Consider the following 19527-nt stretch of genomic DNA (forward strand, 5'->3'; position numbering starts at 1 on the left):
TATATCCATATATTTTGTTAGTACAATTTGCAACCTTACAAAATAGTATTAGTAATAAAATATAAAATCACATATTATAATAAATAAAATAACAGGCTGGTCCGGGTGGACCTCCTAATGATGACGGTAAATTACTGTACGACTGCATGCAGCCGTATCCAGCACTATATACTAGAGAGCCAGCATCGGGGAGTCCCACCGCGTCGGTCCGACGGCGTACGCAGTTTGGTGTTGGGACTGTCGCGCATGCGGCGCATGGTAGAAGCGCACCGCTTGCGCATGATGGCCACAAAGCCATCTGTGTGAGCTGCCGCGAACATAGCGGAGGCGCTGCAGTGGCGCCGCAGTCCCATCAGCACCCGGAACGCGTTATTTCTTGTAATAATACTTGCACAGTGACTGATTTTATTCATTTACTAATTTAAATTTTATAATTTCAAAAGAATATTTATAGCCGAAATAGCTCAGTTGGGAGAGCGTTAGACTGAAGATCTAAAGGTCCCCGGTTCAATCCCGGGTTTCGGCATACAATTCTTTTACTTTTTTACTACATAATTCATTAGAATTGTTATATTAATGTATAATTGTAATTTTTAATCATTTAAATAGCAGGTGTGTTAAAAATTGAACTAATGGGTCGGCTGAGCGTACATTGGTATCTGTTAACAGGGAAAAGTACCTCAGAAGGCTTATGCGAATTGAATTATATACAGCTTATTGTACGTATTGACGTGTGTGTTTTATCACTACAAAATATATTTAATAATTCATCATCGAAGACAAAATAATCAAATGAATGACTTTTTATTTCGGCATAAATCAGTGATTAATTAAATCAAATTAAAGTTTTATAAGGCCGTAGAGTATGTTTATATTATGTTGCCTTAGAAAGTATTCACATTCAGAACAGAGTAAACACAATATTATACTGTCACAGCTGCATATTATTTCGTACTAACATTTTACATAGAAAATAAGCCTTGTAATTAATCGTAAAATAACGTACGTAGCAGTTGTTGGTTAACAAAAGTTTGCTCTAAATAAATTGTAAGGCGTTATTATTATAATTATATTATGACAGTCAAAATTGAAGAAAAAGTTGTTTTATGAGAGACTGACACAAATTCTACTATTACTATTAAAAAAATGTATTAATAGGTTTGCATGTAGAATATAATATACATAGTCACAATTTATGGGTGAAATGTTCTTGAAAAATATATCTATATGCATCCATTTCCACTTCAGCCGGAATACGTCCACTGCTGGACAAAAGCCTCCCCCAAATATCGCCCTGACGATCGGTCCTGCGCTGGCCTCATCCAACATATAATAAAAATATACATACATTATACATATATTATCTGTAAAAGTATATCTCCCTGTTTTTAAAGTACATTCCTCTGGCGTTGCCCCAGACTAAAAGCTTTGGGTACCACGACGTACCATTACACCACAGTAGTTTGATCTTGTTTTATAAAAAAAACTAGTGGTACACCGCTATAATTAAAAATATAACACCATAACCCTGAGGGGATTTCCTCTATATTAGCGCTAGGCAAAAATATCTAAACAAAATATATTAATTAATATTATAAATTGAACACGGTGATAAAATACACATATAATAAACTTATAAATATAATTCCTTACACAATAATGTAACGGAATATTAAAGAATAGATAAAAAAGAAATGCATCGGCCGGGAATCGAACCCGGGCCGCCCGCGTGGCAGGCGAGCATTCTACCACTGAACCACCGATGCTTGTATTTCACATGTAAAATTTAGTATTGTTTCGTATCTATACAACGTATTATAAACATAATTCATGTATGAATCAAAACATCTGCGAAGGATTTTTTGTACCCACTTTGTACATGGCACTCACTTAAGTGTGCGTGATCGCCGACATGTTTCTGCCCCCACCGCACCGCCTCATTCCTTTTATAAATATTCACAATTACTATTTATTGTCATTTGAACATTATTTTATTGTTTTGTTATTGCACCTAAGTGGGGGTCGGGATTTATTTATGTGCGTAGAATTTTCAAGAAATTTTTGTTACCATGCCATAAATAATTGTCCGGCCGCGGAAAAATTGTTGGTGGGTTTCTAGATAATTATCCTATTTAAACGGTTTCCCGTTTGAGAGCTTGCATCATAATAGAAATGTAAAATGATTGACGAGTCGGGGCTGTAGCCTGGACGCCGTCATTATTACGGATTATTTATTAAGTTCAGGACATCAGCTGTTACTACTTGACCGGTCTGAGGAAGCTTTAGTGAATTACACGATGGAGTGACCACCAAAGTGTTACCATCACTTTTCTGTGTGTAAGCATCACTTTAAAGCATTGTTGTGGCGTTTGAACTGTTGTTAGAGGTTGCGATGTTTGAATAGATTCCACTTTTCATCGCACACTTTTTTGTTCTGTTTCAACATGGAAAGACGCAATTGAGCGAGGCAGCGCATTGATCCATTATGCCTAATTATCTAGTTCATACTTCACAGGTGCAGTGAGCCTGAACTTGGTTCAAACATATTTATGTCTTACGCCATAAATTTACTTTAAAAATACGTTTAAACTTGAACGCATGGTCGTTTGATGGTTATTGAAAGACTCAAACTATATACAAAAAGCTAGGTCCATTTAATTATAACATTACTAATAATTCTTAGTTGATTTTATTTAGATAATAATATAATTTCCCATACCAGAATACCGTATCGGTGCAGTAATAGATAGAGAATAAGAGAGCAAAGCAAAAGGGCATCTTTGAGAATTGGTAACGTTACGTCAAATGACCATACCTGACCTAATTTGCACTGAGTACTTACCAGAATGAATAAGTGAATTCGATTAACATAATATTAAGTAAAAGTCGTTTCGCATACCTACCGTATAAGTATTATATAAAACTAACGAACCCGACTGACGTTGTCCTGTAAACACACGTTGAATTTGAAAAATCGGTCCAGCCGTTAGGTGGAGTTCACTACCACACACATGGGCAGGACAATTAATGGACTGTATTGAGAATCTAAAAAATCATAAAAATATCCAATCCAGTCATTTAGGAGGTAGTTATTTTTTTTAAAATAGTCACGTATGCATTTCCCAGGCGGAAATAAGCAGAGAACTGCGTACACTCGACCAGACCAGATAATATTAGTCCAATATTTCTTTAACACTCTAACGAGTCAATTTGTGTACCACTGGAAATTATTTTTAACAAGTGCCTGTGAACAGGCTGTTTCCCTAGACCCTGGAAATCGGCCTACATTACACCCATCTTTAAATCTGGAGCAAGAAATGACATAGGAAACTATCGTGCCATTTCTATCCTCTCTACAATTCCCAAAGTACTGGAAAGACTATTGCACCGTCATGTCCGCTCCAGCTTAAAAAATGTTATTATTGATCATCAACACCGTTTTGTTGCCGGTGATAGATTATTAAGCTTTAAAGTTATTATTTAACCAAACCAGATACTTGTATTTAGCTGGTTTCGTAATGAAACCCAAGTGAAAGATATATCTAGGGACAAACAAAAAGTGTTAGAGGTATTTCTACCCCTACACAACCTTGAACTTATTAAATCATTTTTAAAGAATTATATAAAGCCGAAAACGAAATATTTTATTTACTTTGAGAATCCTGAACATAGAAAAGATTTCAGCAATATAATTGCTTCATTATTTAAAAAGGGTATGGTTAACTTTTACGATTGTATTGAGCGCGTGGTTTATATTGAGGATGAACAGGATCAAAGAGCTATTGTGATTAAATTACACGAGGGCAAAACTTGCCACCGCGATTGGCAAAATATGAATGAAATCGTTTCCGCCATAATTAATTCTTGCGAACACTGTAAAATTTCTAAATATGATAGAAAACCCATCGGCTCTTCAACTAACACAAATGCAAAATGCACCTTTTCAAGAAATCTTCATCAATCTGTTTAGCATAGAATCAAAATATTACTTTACTATAATTGACGCCTTCAGCAAACTGTCCACTCTGGCTCCGCGTAGATTTAGAGGACCGCGTTCACATCTATGCGTATGTCTACAGGTCCCATAGTAGTAACGCAGAAACCGATCATCTCATGGGCTGCATTTAAGCGGCAATTGACGACGTGCTTGCACAGATCCCCTCCGCTGAAATCGTAGTCTTGGGTGATTTCAACGGGCACAGTGCCGAATGGCTTGGATCACGTACCACAGACTACGCAGGGCGATCTGTGCATAATTTTGCATTGGCGTATAGTCTGTCCCAATTGGTTGAGTCGCCAACGCAGCTCCCGGATGTGGATAGCCATATGCCGTCCTTATTGGATCTTCTGGTGACTACACATCCCGATGGTCACTCGTTATTATTAGCTCTTTGTCGACGCCCCTCTCGGAATGTCCGCATTGCCTGGTCAGAAGTGTAGTGCCTATCCGACGCCAACGTCGCAGACCACCAGCGACCCGCCGCGTTTCGCACTACAAGTCAGCAGATTGGGATAGGATGCGTTCCTTTTTTGCATCCTACCCTTGGGGCAGGGTTTGTTTCCCTTCGGATGATCCTAGTGCCTGCGCCGTTCCAATAGCCGATGTGATACTACAGGGTTTGGATATTTTTATACCAAACTCTGTAGTACCCATCGGTGGCAGATCACAGCCCTGGTACGATGCGTCAGTTAAAGCAGCATCTGACTGCAAAAAACAGGCGTATCGAGCTTGGTTTGCGCCGCTGGGCACAAAGGATCCGAACTGCATAGTTCTTAAGAGAAAATACAACCGTGCCTCTAGATTTTTTAAGCGGCAAATCGCCCGTGCAATATTAAAACACGTCGTCAAAATCAGCGAGCAGCTTTCCAGTTACCCGACCGGAACACGCAAGTTCTGGTCGTTGTCGAAAGCTGCTCTTGGTAACTTCAGCCAGCCGTCCATGCCGCCGTTGCACATGAGGAATGACACCCTGGCCCATACGGCAAAAGAGAAAGCCGATCTCCTGTGCGCTCTTTTCGCCTCCAACTCGACTCTTGACGACAACGGAAAAACACCGACGACCATCCCGCGGTGTCAGAGCTCTATGCCTGAAGTACAGTTCAGACAGAAAACTGTTAGGCGAGCTCTGTTTTCGTTGGACGTCAGGAAGTCGAGCGGGCCGGATGGCATTTCTCCAATGCAGACGACAGCACTGGTGATGCCGTATACAGGTCTCTCTCGGGAAATCGTCGACCAGTGTCGGGAGAAACTTTTGTCTTCTATCGAGTCCTCTCTTGAGAAGGCCGCGGAATGGGGAACATTGAACCTTGTCCAATTTAACCCACAGAAGACTCAAGTTTGCGCGTTTACCACTAAAAAATCCCCATTTGTTGTATCACCGCTCTTCGACAACACTTCCCTTAAAGCCTCGCCTAGTATAGGAATACTGGGTCTCAAAATCTCGAGCGATTGCCAATTTCGTGGTCATCTGGAAGGCAAAGCCAAATTGGCTTCAAAGAAACTGGGCGTCATTAATGGAGCACGGCAATACTTCAAGCCGGCCCACATACTAGCGCTTTACAAAGCGCAGGTCCGGCCACACATGAAGTATTGCTGTCATCTCTGATCTGGTGCACCCCAGTATCAGCTCGATCCATTTGACCGCGTGCAACGCAGAGCAGCTCGAATTGTCGGGGACCCAGTGCTCTGTGAACGGCTGGATCACTTGGCGTTGCGTAGAGACGTCGCTTCATTGTGTGTCTTCTACCGCATTTATCAAGGGGAGTGTTCCGAAGAGCTGTTTAACCTGATTCCTGCCGCCGAATTCCACCTTCACACGACACGCCACATGTTAGGATATCATCCTCACCATCTGGATGTGTGGCGGTCCTCCACAGTGCGGTTTTCAAGGAGCTTTCTTCCACGTACTACAAAGCTGTGGAATGAGCTTCCTTGTGCGGTGTTTCCGGGACGATACGACATGGGTTCGTTCAAAAAAAGGGCGTACACCTTCCTTAAAGGCCGGCAACGCTCCTGTGATTCCTCTGGTATTGCAAGAAATTGTGGGTGGCGGTGATCACTTAACAACAGGTGACCCGTACGTTGTTTGTCCTCCTATTCCATAAAAAAAAAATACAAACGTGGGTTAGTAAATCCCTTAGGCTTTATAATCATAGTTATTGCCGGAAACCTTGATCACGAAGATTCAGTTAGGAACGACGACATAATTAGTAATATTCAAACCAGAGATCAAGCAATCTCTAACAAATTTACTGTGATATCTGAAATGTTGGATCACTTTCTGAACTCTACCAAGACAATTGATGAAAACACTAAGAAAATGAATGCACGCATAAAACTAATTGAAAATCTTGTAAAAGATCTTACAGGCAATGATTCCATTTATATGACTCTTGTATTTGGATTGCATAATCAGTCTATAGTAAACTTTATAACCATCTATGTAAAACTTAGTGAAATAGAAACAGCCTTAGCATTTAGTAAAGTGTCTGTTTTACACGAGTCTGTCACAAATTCTGCTGAATTATTAGAACTGTTAAAACATATTAGCAAGTATGATAACTTGATGTATTCTGTAAATGAACAAAATTAATGAATATAGAGGAGTTATTGTCTGTAAAATCTTACTTTAAGCATAACGAAATAACGTTTATTATTGAAGTTCCACTTATTGATAATGTTACTTATAATTATTATAAATTGTACTCCCTCCCTATGTCCAACGATTCCAATAACCACACCTTTATTGTTATTCCTGAATTTCCATACATATTAGTAGAAGGTGTTCGATACCACCCGATAGAACAACCGTGCCAGGAGATCACAGCTAAAGAATACCTCTGCTCTGAAAATAAACTCGTTCAATATGCGGAGGAAATCTGTATCGAGCAACTCATGAAGTACCACCATAACCTATCACGCTGTTCATCACGAAGGGTAGGGTCTGAAAACCTGAAAATCGAAAGAATCGCCGACAAATAGTTTGATAGTATACTTCAAATATTACTAAGCCATATCTCAAACTTGTGACAATGAAGATTCAAAGGAGCGTATACGAGGAACATACATTATAACCATAGGAGAACAATGCGATGTCTCCATAGACTCTATCCAAATTCAAAACTCTACAAACGAGTTATATGCCTATACCCATTATTAACTTACCTGATTTACGGGAACAAATCTCAAATGCCGCAGATATGGAACGTGTAGACTTAAAACGCATCAGATTGGATGATATTCGACGCTTGAACTATATACTGAAGAAAAGTGTAACCAGTGTAAAAAGTGAAATAAGTGAATCAAAAAGTGTCGCTATTTACTCGTTGTACGTGATAGTCAGCTTATTGTCACTAATTTTCATTATGTATAAGTATTCTTCTGTAATAAAAACGAAGCTTTGTAGGAAGCAGGATTGTCATTCGAAAGAAACTGAAAACAATCCGGCACATCAGGAGGAAAATAGAGTTAATCAAAGGCCCTTATTATAAATGGATTAACTCCATTATTCTCAACAATTATAGTATATTTGGTATGTAACATTTCGTTAAAAGAACTTTCCGAAGTTCTCGAAAAGCTGTATTTCCGATAACTTCTGTCCAAGGGGGGAGGAGTTATATATCCTATCCCATAGTGCAACAGAGCCTTAAGCTCTCACGCTGCGGTAGAGCCTAACGCAGCACTTCTCTTATCAGTCGGCCCTTCAGGCAACTTGTTATAACAGTAGCTGGGAAGTTAGTTTTAAGTTACATTCTGCATTTATATTTCAGATATTAAGATCAGTCTTGCATGAAACTTTGTAAGTAAGTAACTCGGGTCGTAAATAATAAACTCTTATTTCGATTCTAAAATATTAATTTTAATTTCTATTTTTAAAAACCCAATCGCTCGGTCCTGAAATCTAACTATCTCTTCCTATGTTGTTAAATTCTTGTGAGGTGTTTGTTATGTTTCCTTGTAGTAAAAAAAATAAAAAAAAATCTAAACCATCCTCGAATTCACTTGAACACCCATAGAAAAATTCATTTAAATCGGTCCAGCCGTTTAGGAGAAGTTCACTGTCAACACACGTACAGAAGAATTATATAATAATATATTAAGATATTAAAATCTCTATGGCTGAACTATATGTGTCTGGGTATCTTTGATTTATTGAAAATTGTATTGAATTTAAAAGGTCATATATTTCAAGAAAAAGAAACAAATTAGTAGAATATTTTACTCTTTTATCCAGATATTTTTCATGAGTTTCGATTTCTGTCAAAATTGAGTTACAAAAGAGGAAAAATGGAACACAAGCCGTTTTGTGATATTTATGGACCTAATACAGTGTCCGAATATGTACCTACCTAAGATTAGGCAGCATAATGTAGGCAACTTTATGCTACCTAATCTTAGCTAAGCTAATTAAGCGTTTTCAATCTGGAATTTTGATGTCAAGGATGCACCTCGCTCTGGTCGTCCTGTTACGGATAAGATGAACGTCATATTTGAAAAAGTGGAGCAAGATTGGCATATCAGTAATAGCGTCATTGCTGTAACTGGGAATTAACCATAAAACGATATATGGATGACACAAGCCACGAGCTCAGTGAAAGACACCCAATAAACCTGGCATTTTGCTAGTTTTTGTTAGTTCGTCAGCGCATTCGTTGCCTTCGATCCCTGCTGGTCCTGTAACCCATCGAAGTGTAACTCTGTTTATTGCTCCCAGAGTTTTCTCTATAGTCCGGCAGTTGTATACAAGTCTTCTGTTTGAGTCTATAGCGGACAGAGCCGCCTGACTATTTGTATGGATGTAAATACACTTGCCGACGTAGCCCTTATTCAGGATGGTTTCCACACATTCTATTATGACGTTTACCTCCAAATGGACAGCAAAAGCAGGATTTCCGTTAACAGATTTGCCAAATTTTGGGCACTGTTCGAATATTCCTCAGCCAACGTCAGATCCCGTATTGGGTCCATCGGTATACCATTTATGGCTCCCTTTTTCCAAGCAATTCGGTGGTTTAGTCAGTCCTCTCTTGTGGGGAATTCAATTTAAAGTCGCTGATTAAGTCGAATTTCAGCAGCATGGCCGCACACACTATGCCTAATACAGGACTTTTCACTAAGTATTGCTCAAATAGCCACAGCGACTTTGAGAGCCAGTTCTTTCGCATTACTCTATGCAATGTGGCCCTCGCCTCCTTTTGTAGATACAGTATTGGAGCGGCAGGTTTAGAAGTACATTTAGAGCGGCGTAGACGTCAAGGCACCTGTTGCTATGCGCATGCACTTCTTTGAAGGCACATAGCGCGGAGCTTATCCGGATCAAGTTATCGAAATCTCGAGTGTTGATCTACAGGAGAATATCTTGTGTATCACTTTCGAGAGCATCAAAACAATTCTTTTCAAACTCTTGTAGATATAATTTTTATAACACACTCGGAAGATAACATATTGATTTTGTTGACAGCTGATAGCAATTGTGAATTTCAAAAATTTTACAGATTTTTGCAGACCTCACATTCTGGCCACAAAAGAGGTGCAATAAGTACTTAGGTACTGTCGTAACAGTACCTTCTATCTATCAACAGATTAAACCGGCGTTATCTCGGAATTTACTTTTATTTACTTTCATGTGATCTTCCTCCTGTAAGCTAGGTAGCGTCCCGTTGCGTATTTTGCGTGCGTGAGGCAGGCCTGACAGGAGATTATTATAATCACATTATAATATTAGAGAGGGTTATTATAATATTAAAGATTATATTGAAAATGAAGAAGTTTGGAGCACGGTTCCTTGCATAACGCGAGTACCTGTAGCATCCACTAATAACGTATTTTTAATTAATTACGTAATTTACGTTTTTAAAGCATTTGTATTTGTAAACATTTTATAATTAATGCTTTTATACGTCACGTATAAAACGTATATAATCCGTAAATAAAAAAAATCATTTTATTTCAATAGAGTTTAGTCGGTAAACATTGACTGATACAATACCGTTGGCACAAACGGAACACACCTGGCTTCGCAAGGACTGTAAAAACGTCAGTATTGCACCAGCCTGTTACATATGTCATAATATGAAATGAAACCCACATGTATCTTCAAACTGCATAGAGTAATTCTCCCCATCACTTTCGTTACTTCGACTCAAACAATTTCTTTTGGCAGATGGTCTTCGCTGATGCATGATTTTAATAGTTACTTGTAGGAAAGTAGTTAAAAAGTAATTTATGCTTATAGACAGATAAGTATTAACCTACAAAAATTCAAGGGTAACAAAATCGGTTATCAGGATTAATGACAAGAGGCATTGTGTGTCTTCTACCGCATTTATCACGGGGAGTGTTCCGAAGAGCTGTTTAACCTGATTCCTGCCGCCGAATTCCACCTTCGCACGCCACGCCACAAGTTAGGATATCATCCTCACCATCTGGATGTGTGGCGGTCCTCCACAGTGCGGTTTTCAAGGAGCTGTCCGTGTTTCCGGGACGATACCGGGTTCCTTCAAAAAATGACAAGAGAATGTTATGTGCACTTATTACACGAAACATCTGTAGATAATTAAACAATAAAAAGTATTTCTACATTTTATTGAAAAAAGTAAGTAAGTGCGTACCTATCTATCCAAAGGCAAATATAAAATCCGTAACGGTATTTCTCTTCGTAAAACAAAACATAATATAAAAAAGGAACCAATTTTCCTTTTCCAACCTAACTAGCAAAATCAAAACAAAAATGAAACCTTGAAATTAGCCTTAAAAGTTAAGTTTGTTCATAACAAACATATAAAGAAACTAAAACATCAAGTAACTAATATTATAATTAACTATGTCCGTAAAACAAAACGTTCGTGACTATCATACAAATACAACCTTTTTTTTCGCCCTTCAGACCGAAACACAATAATGCCTACACATTACTGCTTCACGGCAGAAATAGGTGCCATTGCGGTACCCATAATTTAGCCGGCGGAGCCTCCAACTGGTAAAAAAACCTCCCAAAAATATAACAATACTCAAAATGAAAACATTTACAAATCAGTTCGGTAATTTTTGAGTTTGTTTTGTAATATTATGTAGTAATTAAGAAAACTAGTTATTCAATTAAAGATAAAATTTAATTAAGAATTCCATTTTATATTTATATTTAATTTGAATAAATAACCTTACTAATATATTATATAAGGTCAATGTAAAGCTTTATTTACATTATTTTTCTTAGCATTAACTAATTTTACCTATGCAATAAGTTATTTTATTATTATTACTAGCTGACCTGACAGACGTTGTTCTGTATATAATAAATAAAATAATGTTTTTATATGAATTTGTCAATAATATATCATAACATCAAAAATTACTTCGTAAAATATGCACCCTGAAATTATGTATGGAAATTATTATTCACCTTTTAAAGCTTCTCTGGACTTCCACAAATAATTCAAGACCAAAATTAGCCAAATCGGTCCAGCCGTTCTCGAGTTTTAGCGAGACTAATGAACAGCAATTCATTTATATATATATAGGTGAATGTACACTACACGGCCACATTAACTCTCTGGAATGTGAAGCCTCCTCCCGTTCCCCTGTCACTCCCTCGCACTCGTCCTGTTGCGTCAGTACGGTTTGCAGTTTTATTACCTACCGTTAGGTACATGTCGTGATATTCGCTGCTTTGTTTTTGATATCTTCATTGTTACGTTTTGAAGTTCTGTAGTTTCTGTTCAACTGTGTCGCTTTTTAATTAACCCAGATTCTTACTTTGTCTTTTCATCATTATAATAATAATGATCTTTACATCAATCAATAATACAGAAATAATAAATCGTAGTTTATTTATTAATAATAATATTGTAGTGATGCTTTTTTTGCACACCGTAATAAAGCGCGGATGTGACGTCATCGAGGTCAGGTCTAGAGATAATGTTACCGCGTAGTATAAGATATTTATTCCCATAGAACCTATGAGAATAAATCACATTGAATAGTGATAGAGATAAGCTAGTTAAAATAAAATGTATTAACTTCTACTTCGACTTTATCGGAAATCCTGAACAAACATAAAATAAAACAGGTCAAGTGCGCGTCGAACTCGCCCATGAAGGGTTCCGTAGCAGCAAGTAACATAATATATTTTTTTTATATTTGAGTTGATTGAAAGAAAGGTAAATTGCGCTTTACCATTTATGACGTTTTAAAAAAAACTATTTACTAGATCTCGTTCACACCAAATTTTCGATTAAAGTTTGTATCGTAATGTACATCATATAGTTTTTTAGTTTTATCATTCTCTTATTTTAGACATCTTATTATCAATAAAATTATGTTAACATCTTAAGTAGAATGTTTCCTGCAAATAAAATTTCATTTCATTTCATTTAGAAGTTAGGGTGGGGGGAGCTCATTTTACCTCTTTGGAAGTGTCTCTCGCGCAACTATTCAGTTTACATTTTTTTTAGAAGCCTCCATATCGTTTTTGAAGACCTATCCATAAATACTCCTCACGTATGGGTTTGATTAAAAAAATGAGTTTCAGTTCTAAGTATGGGGTATCCCCAAAATTCATTTATATTTATTTTTGTGTGAAAATCTTAATTCGGTTCACAAAATACATTTACTTATCAAGTTTCAACAGTATAGTTCTTATAGTATCGTAAAAAAGTGGCTGTAACAAAAACGGACAGACAGACATGACGAATACATAAGGGTTCCGTTTTTTGCCATTTATGGAACCCTAAAAACGTCCAAATAGGCAACGATTGCATTGTTACCATCCCAGAAAATGTTCAAAACAAAAGTATTACGTTATTCAAAAGAATTATTAAAAAGCGTTTGTGTGGTAAAGCTTACTATAACATAAATGACTTTCTTAATGATACCACAGATTGGGAATGGAGTGAGTGACCTAAAAAATCATATGTTTAGTTTTACAATATTACTTTGTAAACATATTTATTCGATGAAAAAAAAAGCCCGCTGAGTTTGTTGCGCCCATTCTTCTCAGGTCTGAGGCATTCATTTTGGGTTGTAGTTTTTTGACTTTCACTAAGTGATGTCACATCCTCTTTTAAATAAAAATATTTGAATTTGAATTTAGAAGATCAAGCCTCCAACTCACACACACATAAACCACTGGACCAAAGGCCTCGCCAAAAGTTGTTGGATAAATAATTTATTAAGCTTTTTATTTACCTCCTTCTTACGGTCATAGACTTAGCAACATTAATCAGGGGTCAATGACTTTTTTAATTTTATTTTTTGACCTTTATGTGTTTGAATTAGAGATTTATTTAGATCCTATTATCCTTATCATTTGTATTTTAATAAACAAAATTAGTGATACATTCTTAAAACATGTTTCTAATTTATTAAATACATCTAAGCTATTAACATAAGTATGTATGGCTTTTGATCAAATACAGATTATGTGTGTGTAGTTCCGGCTCAGAAATTGATGACTTCGAACTTTGAAAATCATTAAATCATATAGAATTCAATGCCGAATTGTCTTCAACAAAGCTGGGCGTCATTAATAGAGCACGGCAATACTTCAAGCCGGCCCACATACTAGCGCTTCATAATGCGCAGGTCCGGCCACATAATAATATGGTGTATTGCTGTCATCTCTAGTCTGGCGCAGCCCAGTGTCAGCTCGATCCATTTGATCGCGTGCAACGCAGAGCAGCTCGAATTATTTGGGACTCAGTGCTCTGTGAACGGCTGGATAACTTGGCGTTGTGTAGAGACGTCCCTTCATTGTGTGTCTTCTACCGCATTTATCACGGGGAGTGTTCCGAAGAACTGTTTCTCTAGATTCCTGCCGCCGAATTCCACCTTCGCACGACACGCCGATAATTAGGATATCATCCCCACCATCTGGAAGTGTGGCGGTCCGCCACAGTGGGCTTTCCAAGGAGCTTTCTTCCACGTACTACAAAGCTGTTGAATGACCTTCCATATGTGGTGTTTCCGGGACGATACGACATGGGTACCTTCAAAAAAAGCGCGTACGCTCATGTGAATCCTCTGGCAACACCAGAGAATGTGGGCGGCGGTGATCACTTAACAACAGGTGACCCAGCCGCTCGTATGTCCTGATGTTTCTATAAAATAAAAAGACGTGTGGCACTCGGGGTCTGCCGCGGTAAAGCTATTTCATAGCATCTTTTATCAACTTATGCAATTATAATTATTTATTTATTTTATTTATGCAGTATTTTTTTTGATAAAATTAATTTTAAAAAAAGCAAACGGGAAGTGAGTAAAATTTAACTTGCAAGATTTGATTACAAACAGACAACGGGACAGGTGAAAATAAATTAAAATGCTTGTTATAATAATAAAAAGGAAAAAAACGTGATAAAAAAAATTAAGATGTACCCAGGCTCGAACCTGGGACCTTCTGCAAGCAAAGCATACGTGAGTTCCACGGCAACTATAATGATCGTGCCGAAATATCTATATAGATCTAGTAAGTGTTAGGTTATTTTCGTTACAGAATTTTTGGATTCGGTCACCACGCTCAAGGCCCGCGATAGAAGCTATGCAATAGCTTAAAAAAACATTCGATTTAATTTCAGAATGTATCTACTAGAGCAAGAGCCCGTGGACCCCAAACCTACGTCATTTTATAAAAGCTGAAAGTTTGTCAGCGCATGCTCCCAAAACAGAACGATGGTCCATTATGGAGTTTGGGTTGCAGTGGCATTGTCAGGTAAACGGTACTAAAGGTGTGTAAAATACCGATCTAAATACATCAAGAATAAAGTGCGATTTTTTGGTATTAGCTTCAGAATATTATTAAAAATCACGTTATTCATTGTCAGACAATTACTATCGTGGCAACCCCTTGCCAGACACCCTTAAGGCCGGAACGCATTAGCGCCGCGCTGCGCAGCGCTGCACTGCGCGGCACTAAGCGTCAAAATATTATTTCAACCATTTTGTATAGACCACGTCACACTAGAGCGTCGCTGCAGTGCGCGTCGCGGCAGAGTTGCTTCCGAGAGAATATTTTGACGCGCAGCGCCGCGACGCGCAGTGCAGCGTCGCTCAGTGCGACACAATCGCTTCAATATGCATACCGTTAATTATTAAGTTTATAGGATTTTGTCTTATAATTTAATTAATTTGAATAACTAAATAAAAATAATTTAATTATTAATTTTATTAGTTAAATTTAATAAATTAATTATTTGATTTATATTGGATGCATACCCTTACAAAAACTTATTTATTTTGTATATTACAGCCATTGTAAAATACTCTATTGATTGAAAAGAGTGGCCGTTGTATTTCTTGTATGTTCTTTTTCAATAGCTCAAATTTTTCCGAAACATTATGATACATTCGGTAATTTCAAGAAATATTTATTGTTACGATTCAAAAGCGCTTAGCTTAAGCCTAATTGAATAAAGTTTATTCGGCTTTGATATCTTATTTTTATTTCTCTTCTATTAATAGGGTCTTCTTCTGCACACAACAAAGACATAATGACCAAATCCTCGTCACCAACACTCATCTTGTAATGTTGCTCGCACGCGAAGTGATACAGAAATGACGCGAGTTGCCGCTTACTGCAGTTGTAGTGCGATAGATACCGTCTAGCGACGTGAAGCGACGCGCAGTGCAGCGCCGCTGTAATGCGTTCCGACCTTTAATGGTCACAAAATTATAAATTTACTCCATCTAAGTTGAATTTAAAAATAAATAGTGTTAGCTTATGCGACACCTAGTGTCACTTTCATAAACTATTTCGTATGTCAAAAACGAACGTTGAATCTATCGAGTGTAATACAACATAACAGTTTCCGATAGATGGCGCTGATCACGGAACACTGCGGAGGTGTTAGGTTTTTTTCGTTACGGAATTTCTGGATCCGGTCTCCACGCTCAAGGCCCGCGATAGAAGCTATGCAATAGCTTAAAAATTCAAATCATTGACTCCGTTACTTTAATTGTGCGCTTATTGATGTACACGCAAAGAAGTAAGAAGTATTCACAATTAAATATTTCAGTCACAAATCGCTAGGAAAACTTGACCTCCACTAGACCCGCTATCGCCGCCACTTTCATTAATAATGATGACGTAGTATTTTACTGTTTTAGGGAGCTGCAGTTTGTCCATAATTTTAGGCTTCATTGATAAGTATTTCAAAATACGTAACCATTATGTTACTGTCTATCATAAAAAATTACGATTATTTTATCACGCGAGAATTCGCAGGTACGAGTCAGTCTCGTGCCAGATTTTGGCGAGTCAACACGTCCTGAAGACGCCTCGTCGACGTTAACACTAAAGAAAACTCAAATCATTTCGATAATTATGGATTTCCGCAAAGTAGTGCCTTTAGTGTTAACAATTTTAATTTTCTTCGAGGCCATATAAATTTTGTTTTCAAATTTCATTTGTGTATTTAATCCCAGAAGTGAGGGATCACTTTAGTATTCACATAACAAATTGTATAGAATTTATTGACCGACATTTTCTTGTAAAATTAAAATTGGTGACCTTTTTGGCAAGATACACTGCAATAAAACATTGCACACCAAAGTTACATCTAAAACTGTACTCAATTTTTATAATACGTCTCATTGAATTCGACGAAACAAATTAATACAAAGAATAAACGATAGAAATAAGTCTTTGGCTAAATATTCACAATAACAATTTTATGATAAATATATTTATTATTTACCGAAGTAAGACTTCGATCCGTTTGTGTTGTGGAAGTGTGATTTTACCATATTTAAAGGACCGTCTTCCTCGCGTTGGGTGTACTTTGACCATATTACAAATAGTTGAGATAGTAAGTCTTTTGTGGTACGATGTATATGCTTTTAAAACAAGATCCTAGAAAATGATCAAAACAAAAGTATTACGATATTCAATAGAATTGTTAACATACGTTTGTGTGTAAACTGATGACGTTCTTAACGATACTACGGGGTGTCAATGGAGCGTGGAGTAAATAATAAGTTTAATTGTACGATACTTCTTTGTAAACATAATATATATATATTATTATGAAAAAAAAACCCGCTGAGTTTGTTGCGCCCGTTTTTCTCAGAGGCATTCAATTTGGAATGGGTGGTATTTTTGACTTTCAATAAGTGATGTCACATCCTATTTTGAATAAAATAATTTGAATTTGAATTCAAATACTATAGCCACACTTATTATTATAAGGCTATTACGACTGCTACGACGAATTTAGTTTAAGACAAAATATAAAGAACCCTCCTTAGGAAATAGCCCAGGATCTCATGGGATCTCGCGATTTATCTAGTAGTAACCAAATTAAGACAGGACAACCATCTTTTTTAATGAAAGTATGGGACAAGGCGAGCACCACTTTCAGCTGATGTTAATTGATAAGCCCAGCCTATTACAATACAGTGCCGCTCAGGATTCATGAAAATTCCAAAACTTCTGAGCCGCACTATAACTGCGCTCGTCACCTTGAGACATAAGATGTTGTCTCATTTGCCTAGTAATTTCAGATCGAAACACAATAATGCTTACACATTACTGCTTCACGGCAGAAAAAGGTGCGATTGTAGTACCCTTATGGGTACTACAACGGCACCTTTAGCTAGCTGGCATCATTTGCAAAGGAGCCTTCCACTGGTATCTTTCCCGCAACCCTGTCTTACCCCACTTCCTCTTCCCCTTTAAGAATACAATAGCCGCTTCGAGATAAAAATTATCTCAGACTTTTTATTACGGTGATCTTGTACTAACTCCGTGTCAATAGGAATAATCGTCCTACTAACATGATGGATTACAGCAATGAACTGATATACGATTGATTTTCTCTTAGCATGTCCACGCTTTATTAAATGAATGTGATCATAATTTAATTCAAGATGGTGCATTAACGAGATTAGAGTTAACGTTTTCTCTGAAATTCATTTGAATGAAATCATCTCATAAGAGCAAAATCAAATAAAAAATATTTTATTTCATAGGTAAATTACATTACACTTAAAATACATCATTTATTTTATACAGCTCATTTGGAAGGCAGATTTCCTTTGAGAAGAACTAGCAAGAAACTCTAAGGTTGCTTTTTACAAAACGAACGGCAGCTGTTTATGAAGAACGACAAAAAACTCGATATTCGTTCGTCATATCTTTGATAAAATCATGTATGCTTTGTTCATCTCTCAGGTTGTGGCTTAATCTACAGGATCTACTTTACAGTTCATAACCTGCTCATTCCCAATATTTGCATATTAGGAAATTGACTCGAGATGTCGCTCTTGTAAATCTAAACAACCTGAGAGTTGAACAAAACATAAAAGATTTTATCAATAATACGTCACTCGAAGGGTTGGCTCAGTTGGAAGAACGCTCGCAAGGAACGCGAGTGGTCGCGGGTTTGTATTTCTAAAGGAATCAATTTTGAGAAAATAAATGCCTTTTATGCCTTTTTATAATTAATAGTACCAACTCGTGGGCTTCTTTTGAGCAAATAATGAATTGAAGTGAAAATAATGTTGTTCACTAAAGTGAAATTTTGTCGTGGTTTTAACCCGTAACAAAACAGTTATAGTTTCAAAAAATCCCTTTGAGTCTACGTGTCACAGTGTTGGATCTTGAAATTTTTGAGCGGAAACAAGATTACCAGGGTCACTAGAAAAACAGAAATAATCAGGAGAATAGTTCACGTCGGATTATAAGCTAACGCTCCGAATGGCTCAGGTCCGGGAACACATAGAAGGGTAAGGCTTGTTACAGCGGCCATACCAGCTTATATTGGAATAGTGTTGACGATAACTTGAACAAACTAAGATCAAGACTATGCTATTAAAATTTCGGAATGTTTCCGGCTAAACTCAGTCCGGTTTAACCCTAAGCTTAACCCTACCTGTGCTAGGTTTGTACGTTATCTGCTAGTCTCCCTTTGTCGTATCTCCTCGATTTGAGAATACTCCACTAATTGCCTCGGTATGTATTGCCGTCAATATATTGAGTGGCGTTTAGTTCCGTGGTCACTTTTTTTGGCAGGTCTCCAGTTCACTTCAACGGTGGCTTGAAGTAGTTCAATAAGGCGCAAATTTATGGCGGACTGATATGTAGTACGGCTCTCATTTCGTGGCGACCCTCAGTATCAACTCTTTCAATTTTACCGCAAGCAACCAACAGAACCTGGACACATCGACGATATCACATAGAGATTAAGGATTCTATACGGACATCATGTGTAAATGTAAAATTTCATCATCGATGTCTTGCATTCCATAACAGCGCGTTTCCAAGTCCTCTTTCTAAAATGATGTACCAGCTGCAGTATCGACCGCTACAAATTAGAGCTTTTCAAGCTTATAGCATATTTTAGATTATTTATACGTCTAGATATACTATGACAGCTGTGAAAACGTCAAAAATAATTGAGTTTAGAACCAACCTCTATTTTGATCAATTCACGCACACTAAACTAATATTCCTGGCCTATTTCTATCGAGACGTATAAATTATATATCTAATATATTTTCAATAAAGGTATATGTGTCACATGAGAGCATAG

The 19527-nt window shown here is 37.3% G+C and overlaps 2 non-coding genes across 2 annotated transcripts; one reads left to right on the plus strand and one right to left on the minus strand.

Moving 5' to 3' along the window:
• Window positions 1-453: 453 nt before the first annotated feature.
• On the plus strand, window positions 454-526 carry Trnaf-gaa (transfer RNA phenylalanine (anticodon GAA)). Its single transcript has one exon. It is a non-coding gene; the product is annotated as a tRNA-Phe (tRNA).
• Window positions 527-1695: 1169 nt separating this feature from the next.
• Trnag-gcc (transfer RNA glycine (anticodon GCC)) lies at window positions 1696-1766 on the minus strand. Its single transcript has one exon. It is a non-coding gene; the product is annotated as a tRNA-Gly (tRNA).
• Between the last annotated feature and the right edge of the window lie 17761 nt (window positions 1767-19527).

This window comes from Leptidea sinapis, chromosome 38 (assembly GCF_905404315.1).
Source record: "Leptidea sinapis chromosome 38, ilLepSina1.1, whole genome shotgun sequence".
In the NCBI taxonomy this organism is placed as follows: domain Eukaryota; kingdom Metazoa; phylum Arthropoda; class Insecta; order Lepidoptera; family Pieridae; genus Leptidea; species Leptidea sinapis.